The 24,889-nt window shown below is 38.2% G+C and overlaps 1 long non-coding RNA gene and 1 pseudogene across 2 annotated transcripts in view; one reads left to right on the forward strand and one right to left on the reverse strand.

The window, feature by feature from the left end:
- LOC146405807 (uncharacterized) overlaps positions 1-24,889 on the forward strand; it is a 382,566-nt gene that overhangs the window by 39,897 nt on the left and 317,780 nt on the right. The gene's annotated exons all lie outside the window — the stretch shown is intronic.
- Positions 18,169-21,902, reverse strand: LOC100620213 (nicotinamide phosphoribosyltransferase pseudogene; annotated as a pseudogene).

Consider the following 24,889-nt stretch of genomic DNA (forward strand, 5'->3'; position numbering starts at 1 on the left):
GTTCCTAGGCTAGGGATCAGATCCCAGCCACAGTCACAACCTGCATCAGTGACAGGATCCTTAATCCCCTGTGCTGGTCCAGGGATTGAACCTGTGTCCCAGTACTCCTGTTGTGTCACACAGGAATTCTGCGTGTATTATTTCGAGTTATGTTTTTCTCCAGATATTATGCCCAGGAGTGAGCTGGTCGGTCCTATGGTAGTTCTAAATTTAGTTTTTAATGAACCTCCCTGGTGTTGTCCATAGCGGTTGCATTGTTTTATATTTATTACACAACAGCGTAGGAGGGTCCCCATTTCTGCCCTCTCTCTCCAGCATTTATTGTTTCTGGACGTTTTTTATTTTAATTTTTTTGATTGTAATTTCCCCAACACATTTTTTCCACTGTACAGCATGGAGACACGTGTTACACATACATGTACACATTCTATTTTTGCACATTATCATTTGGGTTGAGTCCTTCGGGTTTTCTGTATATAGTATCATGTCATCTGCATACAGTGACAGTTTTATCTCTTCTCTTCCTATTTGGATGCCTTTTATTTCTTTTGTTTGTCTAATTGCTGTGGCTAGGACTTCCAAAACTATGTTGAATAGCAGTGGTGAGAGTGGGAATCCTTGTCTTGTTCCAGATTTGAGTGAGAAGGCTTTCAGCTTTTCTCCATTGAGTATTTTATTTTCTATGGGTTTGTCATAAATGGCTTTGATTATGTTAAGGAACATTCCCTCTATACCCACTTTGGTGAGAGTTTTTATCATAAATGGATGTTGAACTTGGTCACATGCTTTTTCTGCGTCTGTTGAGTTGATCATATAGTTTTTGACTTTTCTTTTGTAAATGTGATGTATGACGTTGATTGATTTGCATATGTTGAACCATCCTTGTGCACCTGGGAAATCCCACCTGGTCATGGTGTACAATCTTTTTGATATGTTGTTGGATTCAGTAGGCTAAAATTTTGTTGAGAATTTTTGCATCTATATTCATCAAAGATATTGGCCGATAGTTTTCTTTTTTGGTGCTATCTTTGTCTGGTTTTGGAAGTAGGGTGATGGTAGCATCATAGATTTTCTTTGGGAGTGTTCCTTCTTCTTAAACCTTTTGAAAAAGTTTAAGGAGGATGGGCATCAGTTCCTCTTTGTATGTTTGGTAGAATTCACCTATGAAGCCATCTGGTCCTGGACTTTTATTTGTAGGGAGTGTTTTTATGACATATTCACTTTCCTTTCTAGTGATCAGTCTGTTCAGAGAAATCACAGTGGATACTGCAGAAATACAAAAAACCATACGAAAATGCTATGAACTTTTATATGCCAACAAATTTGACAATCTAGAAGAAATGGACAACTTTCTAGAGTCTTACAGCCTTCCAAAACTGAATCAAGAAGAAATAGATCAACTGAACAGTCCGATCACTAGAAATGAAGTTTGTAGACTTTTTGATGATGTCCATTCTAACTGATGTGAGGCAATACTTCATTATAGTTTTGATTTGCATTCCTCTAATAATTACTAATGTTGAGATTCTCTTCATGTGCTTTTTGGCCTCTGTCTGTCCTCTTTTGAGAAATGTCTATTTAGATCTTTTGCCCATTTTTTAATGGAATTATTTGTTTTTTTATATAAAGTTGCATGAGATGTTTATATATTTTGGAAATTAAGCCCTTGTTGATCACTTCATTGCAAAGATTTTCTGCCATTCTGTGGGTTGTCTTTTCATTTTTTTATGGTTTCCTTTGCTCTACATAAGCTTTTAAGTTTAACTGGGTCCCAGTTGTTTATTTTTGTATTTATTTTCATTACCCTAGAAAGTGGATCAAAAAAGATATTGCTGCAATTTATGCCAAAGAAAGCAGTCGTTTTAGTATGGAGTAATTCTCATGAGAGGAAAGGAGGGGAACCAGTTTAGTGGGAGAAGCTCATATAGTCAAGTTGAGATACGATGAATAAGAAGTTACTGGTGACTCCCAGTGCTGGTGGCAGATAGGAAGTTCCATAAAGGGGATGTAAGCCAGAGGAGGGGACTGTGCTGGAGACTTCTGTGTGAATCATGTCTCTCAGAAGTGAGGTCAAGCTCATAAGTGGAAACACCTAGGAAAAGAGTAGAGAGTAAGAAGGTCAGAAATTCAGGAGCAAGCCTTAAAGACAGTCCATGTTTACAGCCCTGGGAGAGAAGGCTGAACCAGTAGTGTCTCTGTGTCCTATCAGGAAAATTGTTTCTCCAGGATAATTTAATAAGAAGGAAGGAGGGAGGAAGGGAAGAAAGGAGGGGAGTTTGCCAAAGCAAATGTGGCCCACCTACTACTGACAGATACTTTCTCAGTAACATTTTGCCCTGTATTAATTCTATACACTGGTCATTTAAAACAATTCAGAGCAAAGCACAGGGTATAGGAAACTATTTTTTCATATTTATAGACCTGGAAACAGATTCCCCCTTTATAGTCTTTAGTAAGTGACTTAATCATTTCAAATCTTAACTTTTTTCGCTTTTACAAAAATTAGATCTGGAAGCTGAAGTCTCACATAACTTACTTTGAAATCTTCTCCACTATGCTATGAATATTAAGTGTTTTAGAAATACTGAAATATAGACGAGCAATTTTTATGTTCACAGTAAAATAACACACATAGTATACTTTTTTATGTTTGTGATAGTACCACTAATTGTTTGCAAAAGGGAGAAGAGTTTCATTATTAATAATAATCCTATTTGTCAAATAGTTTTTCTTTTTTCTTTTTCTTTTTTTTTGTATTTTTGCCTTTTCTAGGGCCACTCCCATGGCATATGGAGACTCCCAGGCTAGGGGTCTAATCAGAGCTGTAGCCACTGGCCTATGCCAGAGCCACAGCAATGCGGGATCCAAGCTGCATCTGCGACCCACACCACAGCTCATGGCAACATCGGATCCCCAACCCACTGAGCAAGGCCAGGGATCAAACCCATTACCTCATGGTTCCTAGTCGGATACTTTAACCACTGAGCCACGATGGGAACTCCTAGTTTTTCTAATATGTATATTCAAGAATGCTACATTTATAGTTGTACAGTGATCATCACAACCCAATTTTATAGCATTTCCATCACAAACCCCCAGTACATCCCCCAACCCCTCAACTTGCCTCATTTGGAAACCATGAGTTTTTCAAAGTCTGTGAGTCAGTATCTGTTCTGAAAAGAAGTTCTTTGTGTTCTTTTTTTAGATTCTACATGTAAGTGATAGCATATGATGTTGGTGTCTCACTGTCTGATTGTCTTCACTTAGCCTTATAATTTCTAGGTCCATCCATGTTGGTGTAAATGCAGTTATTTCGTTCCTTTTAACAGCTGAGTAATATTCCATTGTGTATATGTACCACATCTTCTTGATCCACTCCTCCATGGACATTTGTGTTGTTTCCATGTCTTGGCTATTGAAAATAGTGCTGCAATGAACACTGGAGTACAGGTTTCTTTTCGAGTCATGGTTTTCTCTGCGTTGATGCCCAGGAATGGGATTGCTTGATCAAATGGTAATTCTATTTTTGGTTTTCTGAGGAATCTCCATACTGTTTTCCACAGTGGCTGCCCCAAATTACATTCCCACCAACAGTGTAATATAGTTCCCTTTTCTCCATACCCTCTCCAGCATTTATTGTTTGTAGACTTTTTGATGATAGCCATTCTGGCTGGTGTAAGGTGATGCCTCAGAGTGGTTTTGATTTGCATTTCTCTAATAATTAGTGATGTTGAACATATTTTCATGTGTTTTTTGGCCATCTGTGTGTCTTCTTTGGAGAACTGTCTGTTTAGATCGTCTGCCCATTTTTTTATGGGGTTGTTCATTTTTTTGGTGTTGAGCTGCAGGAGGTATGTATAAATTTTGGAGGTTAATCCTTTGTCAGTCACTTCATTTGCAAATATTTTCTCCCATTCTGTCTTTTTGTTTTGTTTAGACTTTCCTTTGCTGTGGAGAAACTTAAGTTTAATTGTCCTATTTGTTTATTTTTATTTTTATTGTCATTACTCTAAGAGGTGGATCTGAGAAGATGTTGCTGTGGTTTCTGTCAGAGAGTGTTTGGCCTTTATTTTCCTCTAAGAGTTTTATCTGGTCTGGATATATGGGTCCAGTCTTATATTTAGGTCTTTCAGCCATTTGGAGTTTATTTTTGTGTATGGTATTAGGAAGTATTCTAATTTCATTCTTCTACATGTGGCTGTCCAGTTTTCCCTGCACCACTTATTGAAGTGACTGTCTTTTCTCCATTGTGTATTCTTGCCTCCCTTATCATAGATTAGTTGGCTTTAGGTGCATGGGTTTAATTCTGGGCTTTCTATCCTATTACACTGATTTATATTTCTGTCTTTGTGCCAGTACCATATGGTTTTGATGACTGTAGTCTTGTAGTATAGTTTGAAGTCAGGGAGCCTGATTCCTCCAGCTCCATTTTTCTTTCTCAGGATGGCTTTGGCTATTCTGGGTCTTTTGTGCTTCCAAACAAACTTTAAAACATTTTGTTAGAGTTCTGTGAAAAATGTCCTTGGTAATTTGATAGGGATTTCATTGACTCTGTAGATTGCCTTGGGTAGTATAGTCATTTTGATAATACTGATTCTTCCACTTCAAGAGCATGGTGTATATTTCCATCTGTTTGTGTCATTTTTTTGTTTCTTTCATCAACATCTTAACAGTTTTCAGAGTACAAGTCTTTTGTCTATTTAGGTAGATGTGTTCCCAAGTATTTTATTCTTTTTGATGTGGTGGTAAATGGGATTGTTTCCCTAATTTCTCTTTCTAATCTTTCATTGTTAGTGTATAGAAATGCCATCAATTTATGTGTATTAATTTTGTATCCTGCAACTTTGTCGAATTCATTGATGAGCTCTAACAGTTTTCTGGTAGAATCTTTATGATTTTCTAGGTATAGTATCATGTCATCTGCAAATAGTGATTGTTTTACTTCTTCCTTTTCAATACGTATTCATTTTGTTTCTTTTTCTTCCCTGATTGCTGTGGCTAAGACTTCCAAAACTATGTTGAACAATAGTGGTGAGAGCAGACATCCTTGTCTTGTCCCTGTTCTCAGTGGGAATTCTTTCAGATTTTCACCATTGAGAATGATGTTCGCTGTGGGTTTGTCGTATATGGCCTTTATTATGTTGAGGTAGTTTCCCTCTATGCCAACTTTCTGAAGGGTTTTTATCAGAAAAGGGTGTTGGACTGTGTCAAAGGCTTTTTCTGCATCTACAGAGAGGATCATATGGTTTTTATTCTTCAGTTTGTTAATGTGGTGTATCACACTGATGGATTTGCAGATATTGAAGAACACTTGCATCCCTGGGATAAATCCCACTTGATCATGATGTAAATTCCTTTTGATGTATTGTTGGATTCTGTTTGCTAGTATTTTGTTGAGGATTTTTGCATCTATGTTTGTCAGTGTTATTGACCTGTAATTTCCTTTCTTTGTGGTATCTTTGTCTGATTTTGGTATCAGGGTGAAGGTGGCCTCATAGAATGTGTGTGAGTGTTCCTTCCTCTGCAGTTTTTTGGAATAGTTTCAGAAGGATAGGTGTTTGCTCTTCTCTAAATATTTGATAGAATTTGCCTGTGAAGCCATCTGGTCCTGGACTTTTGTTTGTTGGAAGTTTTTTAATTGCCATTTCAATTTCAGTACTTGTGATTGGTCTGTTCATCTTTTTTATTTCATCTTGGTTTAGTCTTGGAAGATTGTACTTTTCTAAGAATTTGTGAGTGACCCCATACTCTTAAAGCTAGGCAGCCCTGTTAAATTAATTGCAGGAAGGATATTAGCAGATTTTATTTACTTAGCACATTATTATGAGCCAGGCTCTGGCTCATACTGTTGTGCATATATTATTTTGCTTCAATCTCTCAGAATCTCTGCAAGTTTGGAATTATTATCCCCAGTTCAAAGATAAGATGTCTGAGGCTCGAGAGTTGAAGTTATTTTCCTGATGTGAGCACTACTAAGTGATAGAAGTAGAATTGTGATCTAGCACATTTATATGTAAAGCATGTATTATTGATAATAAATCGCTCAAAAATAAGTAGCATGTAAAATTGCTTTATAAGCTGCCAAAGGCTGTATAAATACAGGTTATCACTGTAATAAATTTGTTATTTTAACCAAAGCCTTTAAAGTTGATGTTGTCTTTACCTCCCTACTATAATGTTATAATGGAAGTATAATATATCATTGAAGTAAAATTAACTGCAGACAGTAGTTTAGCAAATAAATCCTGTTTTATGGATTCTGGATACATTGTTGGCCATAACCCATGAGACACACCTCTCCTTGTCAACTCATAGGCTTTTGATGAGACCATTTTATTTATTTATTCGTTTTGTCTTTTTAAGGCTACACAAAAGACATATGGAGGTTCCCAGGCTAGGAGTCAAATCAGAGCTGTAGCCACTGGACTACACCACAGTCACAGTAATGCCAGATCAGAGCTGCATCTGTGACCTACACTACAGCTCACAGCAATGCTGGACTCTTAACCCACTGAGTGAGGCCAGGGATCAAACCTGCATTCTCCTGGATGCTGGTCAGATACCTTTCCACTGAGCCATAGTGGGAACTCCTGATGAGACGAGATACATCATAAATTTTAATTTGCTCTATTTATTTAATGCAAGTTATTGAGACTCATCCTCACTTTCTTGCAAGTATAAAAAATGATTTCTATTTAATTAAAAGTAATGACCTTCACACTGACAATTTTTGTTGTTGTTGTTGTTCAGAGAATGAGATGTAAGAATTAGTGCAAAAGCGGGTCCCTGCACAAATGTAATGAATTGGACGAAACCTTCTTTGGTACATAGGATGACATTTTCCTTCGTGAGTTTCAATTCTCTCTTCCTCAAATTAGTGAGGAGAAATTGTAGTCTGCTAACAGAATGTGGGACTCTTTGTAGCAAGTGACATTGCTTTGGTTTTGGTGTCTCATTTCATTTATTGCCTAAACATTGTATTTTACTTCATTTGAAAATTTTCTCGACACGGATGGGTAAAAGAGAAGGAGAATTTCAATATAATAAAAGCCATGCTTAATATCATATCCTTTTGTGCACAGTCAAGCTTTAGATATTAATGGGAAAATTAAAGGTTTTAGCATAAAACTAGAAGATTAGGCAAACAGCAAAATGTATTTTGTTGTGCATGTCTATTGAGTATACTCCTCATGTAAAGCCTCCTTAGCATCCTTTAAACTGTACGTATAATTTATTAGAAAAGCAAAAGTAAAATCCCCTCCCTGCTAAATTGTAGCTTCAAGGACAGATCCATTTAAGCCTCTCTTTTAATCTAAAGTCAAATTTCACTTAGCAGATATTGTGTAAATTAAAGGGCAGAACAAATGAAAGCAGTCCCATTTTCCTCCTCAATCCACAGGTTGACTAGTTTGCAGACTGCACCTCAGTGAATAGTTCTTGCTCAAGTCCAACATGGCTATTTTCTTTACTTTTCCTGAAAATGAGAACCTGGGGGAATATCCACAACGTGATGTCATAGGCCATATTCTTAAGAAGTTTTTCAGTGGACCCTTAGGTGCTTTGAAAATAAGAAAAAAAAAGTTGTCTCCAGAACTCAGGGAGAATAGCTAAAAATGGTCTGGTGAAGAAACACTACACCTGTTAAATCATGAAATACTGCTTTAAGTGGACTGTTACGGCAATCACTTGGGGTGAGTAAATAATTTATTGCTCCAGAGGGAAGAAAGAAGAAAAAAAGGCAGCTTCTGTTCTGACTTGTCTATCAGTAACAGTATTTGAGAAGCATTCTTTTGGAGCAGGTAGGTTGGCCAAAGGCTGACTGGATTTATTCACAATGAAAGGCAAGGAAGGGAGGGGCTGAAGGCAGCAGGTATTATTTAAAAGAATTTGTTTTTAAAATAACATCTGAGATAGTGCTTCCTGGGTGCTGGGCTGAAAGTAATCAAATGCCAAAGCTGCCAGCATTTAGGAAGCTCTGCAATGGTGCCTGACAAGCCGACAACAGTATCCAGGCTTGTTTTGAACTTCCAGGGTTCATCAGGGTTTGCAGCTGTTCTTTCTCAAAAGCACTCCGACAGGAAGAGAATAATTCATTTACCCTGAGCACATAAGTCAGGTTTGGAAAGCAACAGCAGAAAGGCCAAGGACAGGGCACACAGTTGGTAGACCTTTCCATTTCACCACAGCAGCTTCTTGCAGAGCTCTGGGGACTGGGTGGCTGGAATGCAAGTGGGAGAAAGTGATGTTGCTGGCTGTGCCCAGCATGTCTGTGAAAAGAGTGCCCTCATTTGGCATTAAAGGTCTAGTTCATAGTTACATTGTTCTTAATCTTGCCTTTTGTCTAGAGGGCAAAATAAGGAATATGTAGTCATTTTACTGAAAACAAACCATGTATTCAATATCTGCTAGGTGCTAGATGTTGAAGACATAAAAATAAACAAATATAGACATCCCTTGACTTTGCTAAGTTTAGTTTCGTGTGATATGCAAGACATCAAACTACACCCAGGGGTGTATAAATAAACACAAATCATGATAGGACGTCTGCACAGGGTGTGATACTCATTTACAGTGGGCATACTTGATTTAGCTAAGGAAGTGTCACTTTAATGGAGATAAAAAATAAGGAAGATTTAACAAGGTATGGAATGTGGAGAGTAAACGGGAAATACAAGGAACCTGAGGAGAGGGAAAGTCTAGTGAACTCTAGAACCAGGAAGAAGCAGAAGCTGCATTAGAGCAAGAAGTTTAAAAAGAAAGATGAGACGGTGTTAGAGTGACTCGTGGGAACTGATGATGAAGCATAGTTCAGAAAGGGGGTTGTCTAGGGAGGAATTGGTGTGCCAGTGTCTCCTCAAATCCCTTTTTTCTGTAACATGTGAGTATGTGAGGAGAAACACACACTCACAGGTGGAGTTAGCAGACCAGGGGAAGACATGGACCACACCTCTTGATGTCAAAGGACCTCAGCTTCAGTTCAGAAGGTTGAGCTGACTCACCGTGAGGACTCACCTTGTATGGCGATGCCATTTCTTCTTGCCCTGAGTTGACCTTTAGTTATCACAGTTAAACCATCTTCGTGCCTCATTGGACCTACCTGTCTTGAATCCCTCGGATGAGTCTCACAGTTGACTGATTTCAAGCCCGTGCACATTTGTTCCCTCTGATACACAAATCAAACAGAAGTTACAGTTCGTTATGATAACTTAAGAAGATATCTTCTTAAGGCACAGGGCATCAGAGCAACCCATAAGCAAGGTTTTTGGGTTTTCCCAGTTCCTCATGGAAGATGCTCTCGGTGTTCTTCCGGTCAAGGTGAGGTGTTGCAGATTAAAGAAAGCTCTAAGAGGGATTTACCAAGCCCCTTAAACCCAATCACACATCCCTGAATTAAAGCATGATTACCCTATTTTGAAACCCACATTTTGCATAATATTAACTAGATCTAACTACTGGGTTTGTGATAAAAATTTTGCACTGTGCCACAAGCACATTTTTGACATTTATTGAACATTACACAAGTCCACGTATATTGTAACAGCCCATGAACAGATGCCATCAATTCTCCGTAAGGTCTGAGAAGGACTGAATATGATAGATCAGGCTGGGACTACCATGACCACTTCTGTGGCAAAAGACAGAAAAAAATGTATTCAACTAGCTTTTTAAAAATTCGTTATTGGCACACCTGGTTGAAAAACCTGCAAGCTGTTTTTAGGTATTACTTGATGCCAAATTCAAACTTTACATCCATATCTCAACTATGTTTTCTCAAACATGGCTTTGTCCATATGGCAGAAAAAGCCCTGTAGCAGTGTCACATCGCCTGTCATCTTCCAACAGGCCCCGAGGAATAACGGAGACGTTTCCCCTTTGTTCCCCCTACATTGCTAAGAAGAGAGTTTGCTTTCCCAGACTTCTCCGTGATTCTTCTTCATTATTCTTCTTCTTCAGCTTTATTGAGATGGAATTGACATAGTGATTTACTCCTTGACCCTGATCAGGACTCCAAAAATCCCTTTGTATGACTCCGACTAGCTCGTGACCCCTCTACTCAAAAGGACCCTGAGCCTTCTTACCCATTGGACGGTCTGGGGAGGCAACCAAGTGAGATTTTTCTAGGGTGAGAGGGACACTGCTTCCTGGCTATGCTGAGTGTTACTCGCAGGCCTGGTAGTATATTAGGAGATTCAGGTGAGGAGATATGACCTCAGTGATTTCTAAGGCAATAAGATACCTTATTTCTTATCTCTTCCGAGACAGCTCTACTCTTAGGGACATACTTAAGGGCTGTGAACCAAGGCTTTTCTCTGGTGAGAAAATCCAGTAACTAAACAAAAGGAACGGTGACTATCCTGCACTTCAATAATTTACTCTAACCCTATCTTCTACTAATTCCTGTTGTAGTATCCACTTGTGTTCCCCAAAGATGTCCTACAATATTCTGAATCTATGTCTTTGTACAAACATCTCACCCTCCATACAACTACTATTTTAACTGTCTAGGTCCAGCTCGTTCTTCAAGGATAAAATCAATGGCTCCTTCCCCTTGAATTATTTTAGTAATAATGAATCTCTCCTTATAGACTAGACAACAGACAGTAAAATGATTTAAAGTTCAAATTCTGCGGTCAAATTGACTATGGTTCTGTTTGTTTGTTTGTTTGTTTTACCAGCTTAGATTCACCCCCTTGAGCACGTCATTTAATGTCCCTGAGCTCCACCTTTTTTATTCATAAATGGAAATAAATGGAAAGGACCGCAGTGAGAGTTTGAAAAGATTAATGTAGAGTCTATGGTAAATGCTCAAAAAATGTTAGCTGTTGTTAATAGTGGATTTTGTATCTTGGCCTGCGTAAAGGATAGGACCAGAACAATAAACGTGCTGGATTGTACAGAAGTAAGGAAGGGAGGACCCTGTAGGTATCCAGATATTTGAAATAGTACGCAAGGGAAACGTCGAGAAGCAACGATGCCACGGTCCTAAAACAACACATTTTAAAGAAGTGCTGTCCCTAGAGTAACTTCCGCATGTTCAAGTATCCACGGTGGTGTGTGTCTGCACATCTTGTTGCTTCCTTGAGTGGCTCCCTCTCCTCCTCTGCAGTGGTTTCTTTGATTCTTATGAAATCCCTGGGTGTTTGCATTTCCTGTTTGAATTTGCTAAGTTTCCTTGAACAAAGCCCATTCCCTTTTGCTTATTTTCCCCCATTTATTTGGCAGGATAATTTATAGAACTTTGTGGCTCAACTAAGATATATTTTTCCACCTTTTTTAACATTTTATTTTATCATTTATTAGATTAGTGAAAGAATGGTAAGTGTAGATTGCACAACTTTTATTCTCCAATTACTGGAAAGAAAGCACATAAGAACAAATAGAAAATTTCCCTAGAGTCAACCCACTGCCACTCAGGATCCACACTGGCTACATGCCCTTCTGTTCACTGTTCTTGGAGGATGTAGAGCTTAATCAGCCCTTCTGAATTGCCCTGTCTTTTTCAAACAGCCACTAATTTTATAAAATGATAGGAAATTCTAAAGCCAAGTAAAGGAGATAGAGAAAAGAGAGGAGGGAGGGAGGAAGAGAGAGAGAGATGGAGAGAACAAACTTTTATTTCCACATACATTCTACTCTTTTTATTATTTATTGTATTTATCGGAGTATAATTAATGTGCAATATTATGTAAATTAAAGGCATGCAATTCAGTGATTTACAATTTTAAAAAGTTAAACTCTGTAGTTATTATTATATTCCCTGTGCTGTACAGTATATCCTTGTAGTTTTTTATATACACAGAAATTTGTACCTCTTACTCTCTAAATCCTTTTGTGCCCCTCCCCTCTCCCCATTGGTAGACTTGCATTTCTTCTACTCTTAAAACTTATTTTATTTGTACCTTGGTTGAACCCATTTTCATTTTTAATTGCTTAGTTGGGGACAGTCGAGTTTTTCATGGTCCAGCTGATAAATCTTCACAGTATGTTAGGTTTTGCAAAGGTGTAAATGGCGAATTTATTTCACATTTATTTTTCTGCCAGGGTTGAAAGGACATAACTGACTCTGCCTTTGATAAGAACTTTTAGCACCTTTTCAACTACAGCATTTATTCTCCCCAATGATGTTAACTCCATCAGAAGTTTCATGAACCACCAAAGGTGCGTAGGAGAGAAATGCACCTCCCCAGCCCTCTCTCAGAACTAAGACACTTCCCCCAGTTGTGAGAAAACTGGTGGCTTGTAGCATTTAGCAGATCCCCTCTCTGGGTGATGCTTTCAGCCAAAGGATTTCTTCATAACCCAAGAATAAGCCCCCTCCCTAGGGTCCAGATGCACCCCAAACTGATCAACACAGAGTTATGAAAGCTGGGCCCTTTTCCTCAAAGGGAACCTCTTAGAAGGGCCACCGTACTTCTTCCCATTTCTGTGGTATTGACTGGGCCCTTTCTTGGGACCAAGTCATAGATAAAACCTCTCTTCCCAACGTTATTTCCATCTCTTCCTCAAATGTGTTGATCTTAAGAGCGTTCCTCAAAGACCTGCTGTTTTAATATAGATTTTATATGATTTAGGTTGGTAAGATGAATAGTTAGGAGATGATTGCCTTTGAAAAGACAGTTTGTTACCCATGGGCTTAGCATTGAATATCTTGTAATAATTTCAGTGGGTTCTGGGGCATAGAAGCTGCCCTTAGTTTCTTGGAACATGGCTCCAGGATAGTTAGCACAGGTGGGTTATAAATCAGTAGGTTTATATTTTAAAGGTGTGCTTGTGGGCACCTTGTTTACTATATTTAGAATTGCCACCCAGAGTTGGCAAGGCCCCAGACGTCAGAGCATAAGAATACAGAAAATGAAAGACATGGTTAATACAACTTCCCACATAAAAATCTACATCTCAGAATCTGTCTCCCTGGGAACTAGACCATATTCTATATAAGTATCCACAGTGCGTTGCTGTAGGCTTGCAATCCTCCAAATGTTGTGCTGGTAAATGTTTAACAGCTATTTATTCTAAAAGAAAAAAATCCCTCATCTATAGCATCTGCCAATTTCCATGGACTAACATTCCCATCATGGCTGATTTCAAGCTATCAATGCGATGTCATTGAAAGTGAAACTGGGGAAAATGCACACATAATCAGCATACCACTGCCTCCTCCTCAGGGAGAATAAAGTCATTTTTGTAAAGCACATTTGCCACATAGAGTGTAATAAAATGCTCCATAACTGGAACGTAATCAATGAGCCTGACCAACTAATCCCTTTCCCAACATTCCCTGCATGTTAGAGGTTTGCAGTCTGATTTTCTCCAGGCTCCCACAGGATGAGAAGTGGAGTCAACCTGGCAATAATTATCTGTACTTCATTAGTCTTATCAATGCTTCCTCAGGACATCTAGGACAACTACTAGTTTTCTGAAGTATTTTTAGAAACTTTATGTGGTGAAGTAGAGCTGCTTAAGAGCTAGTTGGCTCTTAGAGGATGATGTCGGCAATATGGCAGAATAAGTAAGAAACCTTGGACTCTCCTTCTACCCATAAATATGCTGACTGAACAATTCAAGAAAAAATCCCTTGATGAGAAATCCAGAAGCTAACTGAGAGGCTCTTGCACCTTGGACAGGTATAAAACCGGACACGTTGAAAGCAGAGGAGAAATTCAAGACACCTCCTTGCCAGAATCCCTACCTCTGGTACAATGCCATATGATCAGAAGAAAACATGGCAGCTCCTAACTTCTCACTGGGGAAGGAAGGAGTTGGACTGCACATCCAAGATTCCAACTTTTCCAGGAGCTCCCCAAAGAACTAACTCTGTCTGGCTAGTCATGTAACTATGGCATCTGGGACTTTCCAGCCTCCAGGAGGAAAACAAAGATGCTGGTTTGGGATTGTATTCTCCATGACCTCTCTTCATAGTTTAGCACAAAGTGAGGGTGTGAGAAATCAGATCCCAGCTTCTCGCTGGGGAGGGAAAGAGTTGGATCTCATGACAAATGCCCCACCTTTAGGGAAGCTGCTGGAGGAGTGGCTTCTGTCCTGTCTCTCTCAGCTTGCTAATGGAAGCCCCCTCATTCTTGTCACCTGAGGGCTAGTAAGAACAATGACAGTGGTTTGATCTAGCCCACGGCTAATCACCACAGCCCTTCCCTTGATTTAGCACAGAGGAAATAGGTGGAAGGCCTTAGTTCGTGGCTTCTCCCTGGGGAGGGAAGGAATTGGAGAGGGCATCCAGTGATCCAGCTGTCCTGTGGGTTGCCTGAGGGACTGTCTTTGATCTCACTTGTTTTGGAGCACTTCCAGGATCTTTCCTACTCTACGGGTCTGAGGTTTAAGAATGAAGAGGTGCCAGCAAGGTCATGCTCCCCCTGAACCATAAAACGGAGTCCTTCCTTGCCTCTTCCAGAAAGCCAGATGGTTTTCTGGTCATCTTTGATGTTCCTTAGCTTATGGATGCATGTATTGCATGGTGTTCTCCCTCTGGGTCTTCACGTTGTCTTCCTCTGTGCATACCTGTCTCCCTGTCTAAATCCCTCCTTTTACAAAGAAATCAGTCATACTGGATTAGGGCCCACAGCAGTGACCTCATTTTAAGTATTACTTCTGTAAAGACCTTATTTCCAAATAAGGTCACTTTCTGAGTTGCTATGGTTTAAGACGTCAGTGTGTCTTTCTGTGGGGACAACATTTAACCTACAACAATACCAATAAAAACTCACTATGCTAAATACTTATAACAAACAAAAAAGTATGAAAAAAAAAACCTAAACTAAGGTATATTTTAATCAAATTGCTTGACACCAGGGAAGAAAGAAAATCTTCAGATCAGCCAATGCAGGTAGACACATTATATACAGAGGATCAAGGATAGGTCCTTTCGTATTTCCTGTGCTTGGGGTTTGTTGAGCTTCTTTAATCTCTGTGTGTATAGTTTTCATCAACTTTCCAAGGTTTTCAGCCATTTTTTTAATATGTTTCTTTTTCCCTTCCTTTCTTTGCCTTTGGGAATAATGATTCCAAAACTTTCTATATTAAGAAACATGAAGTTGTCCCACAGCTCACTGATGCTTTTCATTTTTTCCAGTGCTTTTTCTCTCTTTTAGTCTAAATAATTTCTTTTGTTCTATCTTCAAGTTCACTAATATTTTTATACAATTTAATATCCAATTTAATTTTTGAAAGAATATGAAAAGGAATGGATAGATGTATATGTTGATATGCACAGCCTTGTAAGTTAACAGTTCCTCAATGGTTTTTTAAAAGAACTTAATAACATATAACAGGATTGAAACATTTATAACAAGTACACTTACTCACCACTCCAGTCATTCATTTTAGTCACATCAGCCACAGGATACAAAAAATAAATTCAGAAGTGCAATTACTTTAAAATACACTACTTAACACCTTTGTCAAATTTTACATACATATTCTATAGTTGAAGTAGAATTTCTCCCTGGAAATAATTATCCCCCTAAGCTCGTGAGGTGTATATTAGAGCCACAGCGATTCCTATCATGTAAAATTGCAGTACAAGCATTTCAAATTTGACATTTCACCAGTACAATACTGTGGCCAATGTATATAATCACGGTACAGTGCCTTGGCATTCCAGTAGCATCCACTGTTTTCTTTAATATAGAACAATTAATATATATTCTACAAAGGGCATTAAGGTTAGTAATTCTGTAGGGCATGTCCTGACAAATATTTCAAGTCATGTGATAAGACAAACAACTTCACTGAGGCCATATTTTATTTGCTGATTAATGAATAAAAGGCAGTGTAATTTATTTTCAAGTATTTTCTTAAAGTCTTCATTCCTAAAAATCATGAAAAATTGGAAAGATTGTTAAATCATTGGAGCTTTAATTATATCTTACACAATCTTGTGTAAAAAATAAAATATAAACATAAAAGAGTAATGATAATTTTATGCAGATTTATTTTGTGTGATCTTCAGTTACATGAGTTCCTCAGTTCTGTTCTTTGTGAAAAGATCAATACCAGATCAAATTATAACCTACTGACAAAGGGCCCAAAAAGTTTAGCATTAATCTGTTACATGATTAAATACATTTCTTGCTTTGAGATCACCTAAACATTGGGAGAAAATAGAAAAAAAATCAAAGGGCAGTATATTTATAAATCAACAAATAATTTCACTGTAATGCATCATAAAGCACAAAGAAACCTCATATGCCTATATGATAAACATCATGTATTATATATTCACACACAGATCTATGCACACATGCATGTATATATATTCACACACATATACATAAATCCAATCGTAAGAAACAAAGCCTAATGAGATGCTGCTTCTACTTCCATATCCAGCTTTGGTTTTTTTTAACTCCTTCAAATGAATAGTTTTTGTCATCATCTCATATTCTTGAAGACAGTCTAGAGAATAACATGACCATATACTTCAAGGAGTCTTTTCTTTTTTCAAGAGCAACAAGATTGTCTGCTACGTAAAGACAATCAGCCCTTGCTGGGCCTTTTGTTGGGATCAGCAACTGGGCCCATAAAGACATTGATCCTAAGGCCAGTAATTACAACCTGATTATACTTGAAGGAAGATTTCAAGAGATATCTTTGTAAGGTTGAGGTCAGAGAATGTTTTGCCTATGTTCTCTTCCAGGAATTTAATGGTGTCTTGTCTTATATTTAAGTCTTTAAGTCATTTTGAGTTTAGTTTCATGCATGGTGTGAGGGTGTGTTCTAGTTTCATTGATTTGCATGCAGCTCTCCAGGTTTCCCAGCAATACTTGCTGAATAGACTTTCTTTTCCCATTTTATATTCTTGCCTCCTTTGTCAAAGATTAATTGACCATAGGTGTCTGGGTTTATTTCTTGGTTCTCTATTTTGTTCCATTGGTCTGTATGTCTGTTTTGGTACCAGTGGCACACTGTCTTGATGACTGCAGCTTTGTAATATTGCCTGAAGTCTGGGAGAGTTATGCCTCTTGCTTGGTTTTTGTTCCTCAGAACTGTTTTGGCAATTCTGGGTCCTTCTGTGGTTCCCTGTAAAATTTTGGATTGTTTATTCTAGTTCTGGGTAATTTGATAGGGATTGTATCGAATCTGTAGATTGCTTTGGGTAGTATGGCTTTTTTTACAACATTAATTGTTCCAACCCGGGAGCATGGAATATCTTTCCATTTCTTTACATCTTCCTTAATTTCCTTGATTAATGTTTTATAATTCTCAACAGAAAATCATGGACTTGGAGAATAGATTTGTCATTGCAGGGGGAGGGGGAGGGAGTGTGATGGATTGGAAGCTTGAGGTTAATAGATGCAGACTATTGCCTTTGGAATGGATTAGCAATGAGATTCTGCTGTGTAGCACTGGGAACTATGTCTAGTCACTTATGATGGAGCATAATAATGTGAGAAAAAAGAATGTATACCTGCATGTGTAACTGGGTCACCATGCTGTATAGTACAAAATTGACAGAACGCTGTAAACCAGCTATAACGGAAAAACATAACAATCATTTTATATATATATACATATACACATATATATAAAATTATATATACATTATAGATATATATATACACACACACACATACACATATATTTTAAAAAAGGATACCTTGGTAATTTTGGTAGCAAATCTTCCACCAAAACCAAAGGAAGCACTTTCAACACTCCATTTTTGTTTTTTGCTTCATGTCCTGGTCTGTGCACATGGTTGGAAGAAGAATTTCTAGAAAGTATCAGAGCATGAAGTGAAAAGAAAGAAGAGTTTATGAGAATAGAAGTGCTGCTGATGCAGCAGGATGACTTTCTGACAACCAGGGAAAGCCAACACTGAGACAGTGTGTGGTCATGTCTGTTTTTATAACCCAGGAAGAAGGGAGAGGTCTTGTGATAGCCCTGCTGACATGCTGATTGGGAACAAAGGGGTCTTAACAGTACACTTGCTGGTTGGTTGGGGCATATAAGGTGGGGAGAGGAGTGGGCTGCCTATTGTTCCTGGTAGCGGGTAGGAAGGAGTAGGACAGGTTGCTCAGGGTTGGGGGAGGAGGCTTTACAATGAGACTCATGTGTCAATAAGGATCCGGTAATTCTTGTTTTAGCCAGAGGCTTCGATTCAATCTTCCTGAAGGAGATTTGAAGCCCAGCACTTCACACATTCCATGATCTCTTTTAAGGCTTCATATCTGCACTCTTCCCTTGGCTAACCCTAAGATAGAGTGGCAAAAACTTGTAGCTCTTTGAGCTCTCAGTATGAGAGAAATTCTTAGCTAAAATATCCTAATATTTAATACAACGTTAAGATGATTTCAAGAATCAGGTATGATTATTAGTGCTGCCTCTGCATACTTTGGTGCTATTAAATGTCTTAGATCCTTACCCTCTGTTTTCTCTCACACGGCATAATTATGGTAGTTATTATAGACCATAGATCCAGGTACTGATAAAAAGTGTTTTTCTCTGTTCGGAAGCATATTTTTTTACAGTCTTCTCTCAAGCTGTTATGGTACTGTGTTCTGCCACTAGAACAGAATAGCCTGGAACAGGATCTTTTGTTCTATAGTATTTTTTAATTAAAGCAATTCCTGTTACTCTATCTGTTCATTTGAGATTAACCAAGTATGCAGAGGCTCCACTGCCAGCAGTCTTTAAAAAAGAGATTATTCTGTAGCCCAAATCATGTAACTTGTATGCCAGACCATCTAAGTTATTGGACGCTTATAATAAATATTTGGCCCATATTTTCTTCTGCTCTAGCAGTTTGAACCACTGCGATTAGATATCAGGACTGAATAAGAATAGTCTCAGTACAATCTGTTAGCCAGTAACTCTGAATATATGTTTTTTACTCTGAAGAGAAGGCTTCCTCTGGGAATGACAAGAGACTGTGGGAACAGCTTTTACTTCTATTGGAAGCTGTCCATCCTGTTTCTCAAGAATGTAGTCCCATCCTTTTCCACTAAAGACGTAATCTTGGAAAGTTTATTAATCGTTTATTCTGCAATTCATCCTATTAGTGATTTTCTTAATTTAATACCTTGTAATTTTCAGCTTTATAGATTTCATGTGGGTCTCCTTTATGTCTCTCATTCTGCTGCGTAGCATACCCCATCTCTCTTCCAGCATGCTCACTCTGTGGAGTGTCTGGAGTGCTGGCTGTGTTCTGTTCCTTAGCCTGGGTGGGGATACTTGGTGTTTGCTTTACGTTATTTGGTAAATTTCACATTTACGTTTACACACTTTCTACATATATATTATATCTCAAAGTGAAAATCAGATGGTCCAAGAAATCATATTAGCTCCACATGTAAAGTATCCAAAATCCAACTAGTGGCTGCCAACTTCACCGCAGCTACTCTCATCCAAGCCTCCATCTCTAACGTGATAATAGCAAAGCCCACCCCACTGGATTTCCTTCTTCTGCCCTCGTCTGCTGTATTCTACTTTCAGCTCCATGGCAAATGTCTCTCTTTTAATTTAATTTTATTTTTTAGCAAATTCCTTTTATTTATGTTTCTGTTTTTAATTTTTTTAATTTATAATGATTTTTATGTTTTCCATGATAGCTGGTTTACAGTGTTCTGTAACCCAGTTACACAACATGGTACACCACATTAACAAAACAAAAGTCTGTTTTTAATTTTTGTATTGAAGCATAGTTGATTTACAATGTTGTGCCAACTTCTGCTGTGTAGCAAAGAGACCCAGACATGCACATATATACACTCTTTTTCTTATATTATCTTCTATCCTGTTCTAGCCCAAGAGATTCAGTGTAGAACCCTGTGCTATACAGTAGAGTCTCACCGCTTATTCATTCTAACTGCAGTAGTTTATATCTGCTGACCCCAAACCCCTAGTCCATCCCACTCCCTCCCCCCTCTCCCCTGGCATCCACAAATTTGTTCTGTATCTCCGTGAGTCTGTTTCTGTGTTGTGGATAGATTCATGTGTGCCATATTTTAGACCCCACAAGTTAATGCCATTAGCAGCAACATGGATGCATCTATAGAGATTCCCATCCTAAGTGAAGTAAGTCAAAAAAGGGAAAGAAAAACACCATATGATATCACTTATGTTTGTGTTTACTTTTTAAAGTAAAAGTTTGACAATGCCATTCCTTTGCTTAAATTGCAGTAGCTTCCTGTCTCAGAATCAAAAGTTTTTTATGGTTTACAAAGCCTTATATCTGTCGTCTTCTTATCCCTCTCACTACTTTCTTAAAGTTTGTTCCCTCTGTGTTAGTCCTACAAGCTTCCCTTTTTTTCTTATAACTTACTGGGCACTCACCTGCTTCTGAGATTTTGCACTTACACTTTTCTCTGCCTATAGCACTCTTGCCACTGATGCCCCAGTGATTCACTCTCTTATCTTCATCAAATCTATAATCAGATTTTAACCTCTTGGTGGGACTTTTCCTGATCTCTTTATTTAAATCAGCCTCCTTTCACTAGCACCCCCTATTCCTCCCTCCTACCCTCCCTCCTTTCTTTCTTGGAGAGTACTCATCACTGTCTGTCATCCTGTGTATTTTATATGCATTTGATCTTTGTCTTCCTAAAGTTAACGTAAACTCTGCAAGGGAAATTATTTTTATCACTTTTTAAATAAACATTGCTTGAAGCTTCGGAGCCTACATCAGTGTCTCCCATGAAGTATGTACTCAATAAATATTTGTTGAATAAATATTTTTTAATCGTTATTCTCTACTTTCAGGTAATTTTTTTTCTCTTGAAATAAAAAAAAAGCCACCGTTGTTTATTTTCATGGCTCGTACATGAGGTGCAGTGATAGCTGTTGGTTGAATGAATGACTCTGCACCTCGCTAGTGGCAGTGTAGTCCTGTTATCCTAATGGTTACAGATGGGAAGTAGGAGTATGCGCTCTGAAGGCCTATTCTTGGCTCTTTCTCTGATTGCCTTCACCATACATGAATATTCATTAGCTGTTTATTTTGGGACCTAAATATCAAACACTCATTTAGTAAACATGTTGGTATGGAAAACACTGGACAGCCACTGCAGATTAAAATAAAGACCACATTTTCTTCCAGGTTCCCAGAATATGCCTGTGAAATATGCTTGTGTCCCTGCATTCTATGGTGTGCTGCTAAACATGCATTTGCATATGCAGACGCCAGACTCTGCCAACAGATCGGTTAATTGCCAATACAAAGCAGCCACTGAGGACATATTTACTTCTCTAGTAAAGGCCAGTACCGTTGTGTGAGCCACAAATGAAATGCATGCTGTTGGATTTGCAGGAATGGTTTCAGTGATTGGAAATGATTACCTCTTAGCTGAAATAGATTAGGGAGCTGTTGCTGTCAGTTCTAAATGTCCCTGCTTTCTCAAATAGAAAATACTGTTTGTTTTCCATGAAAATATGCTGCTGGCCAGAAAAATCTACCTCTGTGCCCCAGCCTGGAACGTTTGGAAAGGTAGCACTTACTCATGCATATTTAATTATGCCTAGAAGAATACTGGAGGCCAGGGAAGGAAATCCATGCTTTTGCTCCCAGGTTATAGTCTTCCCGGCTGTGATGCTGAACAGTCTTGACTCTACTCCAGACAGTGAAAGTCTGGAGCACAGGGGCTGGCCCTGCAGACAGGACTTGTAGATGGACTGATCAAGGCAGAGCCTAATAGAACTAATAGTTCTCATGTTGTGGGGGAGGGGGCTATTGTTTAAAATATTTGCCAAATGTTACAGTAGACATCTGATCTAATATTATGTCTTTGCAGATGGGAAAATATAGGCCCAGAAAGGTTAAGTAACTTGTCCAAAGTCAAAGAACTTATTACTTGCATGGTGGGATTAAAAACAAGGTCAGCCGACTTCGGATAGCATCGTCTTTCCACTGTATTATTCTCACAGTCGTGAGCGTACCTGTTTGCCACACTCATTCTCAAATATTGGCATTTTTAAAAAGTCACCCCTGGAGTAAATTAAAAATGTAGATCTTTGGGATCTGCTTTCTAGAGACTCTAATTTGGAAAGTGAGTCAGAGAGCATAGCAATTACCCTTTAGTATGTACCCCAGGTGAGTCTGTTGCAGATGGCATCACCCCACAAATTGAGAGATCCTGGTACTTGTCCGGGATCGTTAGAGAGGATGTATCGTACAGAGATTAGCATCATCACTGTGGAGCCAAAATAACTTTATGTATAACCACGACTTGCCACTGGCTAACCGTATATAATTGAATGAATTCATCATTTAGTCTCTCTTACTGTCAGTTATCCTACCTGTGAAGTGCAGACTCATTGGCTGTTGTGAGAATTATATACATATAATTGTGTGTGTCTCTGTAGTACAATGTGCCTGGTACATAGTAAGGACTTAAGAATGTTGAAACTAAGTGAGGTAAGTCAGAAAGAAAAAGACAAATGTCACATGATATCACTTATATGTGGAATCTAAAATATGACATAAATCAACCTATCTACAGAACATAAACAGACTCACAGACATAGAGAACAGACTTGTGGTTGCCAAGGGGGAGGGAGCAGGATGGACTAGGAGTTTGGGGTTGGTAGATACAAACTATTACATGTAGAATAGATAAGCAATGAGGTCCTACTGTGCACGGGGAACTATATCCAATCTTTATATATATATATATATATATATATATATATATACACACACACACATATATATATATATATATATATGACTGGGTCACTTTGCTGTACAGCAGAAATTGATGCAACATGGTAAATTAACTATACTTTAGTTTTAAAAAAGTACAAAATTAAGAAATAAAAAAAGGGAGTTCCTATCATGCCACAGTGGAAACGAATCCAACTAGGAACCATGAGGTTGCGGGTTCAATCCCTGGTATTGCTCAGTGGGTTGATTTTCCGGTGTTGCCGGGGGCTGTGGTGTAGGTCACAGACGTGGCTCGGATCTGCCATGGCTGCGGCTCTGATTAGACCCTTAGCCTGGGAACCTCTATATGCCAGGTGTGCAGCCCTAAAAGGACAAAAGACAAAAAAAAATAAAAAATAATTAAAAATTTAAAAATTAAAATGTTAGCGGTCATTGTTTTTAATAGTGTGCTTGTCATATACCTTACACTTTTAAATATTCCTTAAGCAGCGAGTGGTATTATTGGTATTTTGAGTGGAAAACTAAGTTGTTTCCTGATTTCATATACCTATACACACATAAATATGTATATGTAAATGTGTATCATGCTATATATATAAAACATATAAAATACTGTGTATAAACAGCATAAATATATTTTTCTTTAGCTATACTCTAGTCTCTTTATTGCTTCTCCATCAGCCCCACCAAATCTACAACAGAAAATGCATACCTGAGGGAGAAGGTATGGTATCAATGAGATTATTCATCTATTTTTTAAAATGTTATATTCCCTTTCCTTCCAATGGGCCTTAACTAAAATGGCCAATTGCACTCAACAAGCCTGGTGAGAACTCAAATTTTTGATTGAGAGGAAATATGTTTAAGTAATTGAGACATTGCAGCATGCTTATTCCCATCAGAACTGGAGGTCTTTCGGTCCAGTGAGCTTGTCAAATGCACAGAAAATATACTCAGCCCAGGTTGTCATTCATATGTATAAGCTTACAGGATACTGAAAAGGTCTACCAAGAGATAAAATAAATAAGTGCCTCAAATCATCGACAATGGTGACTTGAGTGGTACTTTATCATCAGTGGTCTAAAATAACTTGATTGCAAAGATCCTGAGAATAGATGTTGGAAATAAACTTAAGAGTGAAACGACAGGTATGCCAAGAAAAATGGAGATGAATGTCAGAGAATTCCAAGTGGCTTTTAGGCCCTTTGAGAGGTTTAGAGAGAGCAGATCACCTAGGAACTAGGCACTCTGTGATTAACTTGAAGGTATTATCATTAAAAAGTGATGAGGCGTGCAATCAGTTAGCTTGGCTACAGTGATGCATTTTGTTATTGAAAATGGACCTGAACTTCACTTTCTAGATGGCAGCAATAGCAGTACTGAGTCCACTATTACTAGTGGTGTGCAGGATCTGTATTTTTTTTCCCTCTAAAAATCTAGGCAGGTAACACATTACACTGGATGAAAGTGGAGCCCTAGAGTTGAACGAGACCAAATTTCGAATCCAGTTTGGTAGTTCCTAGCTGTGTGAAGTTGGGCAAGTCGTTTGGAATCTTTACATTTCAGTTTTCTCATCTGTCAAGCAAGAACAAATCATTGACCTGAAAGGTCTGTTTATATAATTAATTTATATAAACATATATGAAATATTTAACAAGTAATGGAATTATATAAAGTCCCTGATTCGTAGGAGATGGTCAATAAGTGCTTCCTCCTTCATAGAAGTACAAGTGGTGATAAAAGTATTAGAAGTAGGATGCTTTTTAAATGATGTAGCCTAATTCTGCTTCAATCTGCTGTCTAAATGTAATATTTAGGTTGTTTGAACATCCTACTCAAAAATGAACTTTCTCAATGGAAATGAATAATTGATGAAAACATCCAAGGATGAGATACAAAATAGTCCAGGTTATTTTAAACATATGAAGGACAGCAGAATTAACACACCAGAGTCTAGGCAATGTATGGAAGCATCTCAGATCTGTATTTGTTATTACATATTTAGGGCATGGAGGTAGTGTCCACCCGAATCTGCATCAAAATAGATAATTAACTCCAAACATTTTCGTCTGCTGATGACCTCGTTAAATGCCAAGACCTTGAGCAGAGTTCTTAGATTACTAAATTGCTGTCAATTTCTCCCTATATCCGTACACTATAGAAAGTCAGAGGTCCCCATGGGCAGTGTGAGGCTTTGTGAGCACACTTCATCTTCCATTTGGGAGAGTCCTGTTGTCTCATTATGCAGCCTCCTCTGTACCCATCAAACTAAGCTTG

This window comes from Sus scrofa, chromosome 2 (assembly GCF_054392235.1).
Source record: "Sus scrofa isolate SSC_HxYL_T2T_F1_AM1 chromosome 2, Sscrofa_HxYL_maternal_Yorkshire_Landrace_v2.0, whole genome shotgun sequence".
Lineage (NCBI taxonomy): Eukaryota > Metazoa > Chordata > Mammalia > Artiodactyla > Suidae > Sus > Sus scrofa.